Raw genomic sequence first — 1,603 nt, 5'->3', positions numbered from 1 at the left:
TGAAATAAAAAGAATCATTTTTGCTTCAATGTTGAATAACTCAGTGAAAAAAAATCGTACAACGCTCAACAAAAAAGCAAATTAAAGATAAAGATTCACTCTTTCAAAAGCTGTAAACTGCATTTGCATGCGATTTTTAATTTACGGTATAAAACTTCGCAAAATTTGCAAACATTTTTGAGATTTGACGCATCGCTATTTACATTTATGCACCTCCGTAAACACGTCAGTAAGTCGTTTTTTAAAGTGTCGGTTTAAAAAGTAGAAATTTCAGCTGTAAAATGCTTTTTGAAAAATCTCTTTACAATCTCGTGACACATTTCAAACCTGCTTTTTGTACAATGTTATTTAATGCACTTTCAGAGTACAATGTGCATAAGTCTGTATCTTTTCCGATGAATAGAAATTGATCATCATCATCATCGTCCATGTTTTCTTCCAAATCGTCATTGTTATATGCAGAATCCTCTTGTAACTGTTCCGGTGAAATGTTTATAATATTAGAAAATAATTTTTTTGTTAGAATTATTTTATCTTGTAAATGATGTTCAATTTCCAAATAACTGTGATTATTAGATGTATTAAAAATGTTGGTGGGTTCACAAATAGTTTGAGATATTTCATATGTTGATGAGCATTTCGTCATTGATGTTGATGCAACTGGAGATGACGTGATAGGGTTTTCGAAGCCACTGTCGTTGATGGAATTTCTGACAAAGTTGAGGATAATCGCAAGCGATGGATGAAGACATACAGCTTGTATCGATATCTTCTTCAGTATTGCGATTCATGGAAAACACTGCATGACTGTGTTTGCCTAGAATATACCATTTCAGGCGATATCTGAATTCATATCCTGACGGATCTTTTCAAGAGCCCATAGCTCTTATGTAGGCAAAAAAGTTTTCTAGCACATCCTGCTGAAGACGTCTTGTTAAAATATACTGGAATTCCTGCGGATATTTATTTTTAAAATAGTCATACAATCGTCGAAACGAAGCATTACTAATTAGAATGCCTTTTTGAAAAGGCATCAGTGATTTTTTAGAATCAACTGTCATATTTTGAATATATAAATTTATTAATATTATAATTAGTTCTTGATTATCAATGTTCACTCCGAAGCCGTTCACTCCTAAATGCGCACCATATTTCTGCTGCAAATTATGTACATCAAATCACTTATTAACAGTCGAAACAAAATTAGAGGATTTTTTGTAATCAGGCACATTTGTAAGTCCACAATCTCCGGCCCATTTAATTGTCTTTGCCACAGTGTGAGACCAAATTTGCGCTGCTGGCTTAATTGCCTCATTGAATGACGAGCGTCCAATATCCGCTGTGTTAAACGGTGTGCAACACGAAGATCGCCTGAGTTGCCCATGTTAATAATGGCTTGCATAATCTCAGCTCTGAATAGTTTACTGCAATGTTGGAGTAAAAAACCTTCATTGATAAACCAATTTTGCAGTAGTTTTAATAAATGCGGAATATCAGCAAAAACAAATATTTTGCCATCTTTCAGTGCAGGATGTTCGAAAAAGTAATTGTCTGGAGTAATCTGTAATTCTTTCCACACTCCTTTATTTCCCATATCACTAGT

This window comes from Wasmannia auropunctata, unplaced genomic scaffold (genome assembly GCF_000956235.1).
Source record: "Wasmannia auropunctata unplaced genomic scaffold, wasmannia.A_1.0 LD336048.1, whole genome shotgun sequence".
In the NCBI taxonomy this organism is placed as follows: domain Eukaryota; kingdom Metazoa; phylum Arthropoda; class Insecta; order Hymenoptera; family Formicidae; genus Wasmannia; species Wasmannia auropunctata.
Note: the sequence above shows the minus strand (reverse complement) of the source record.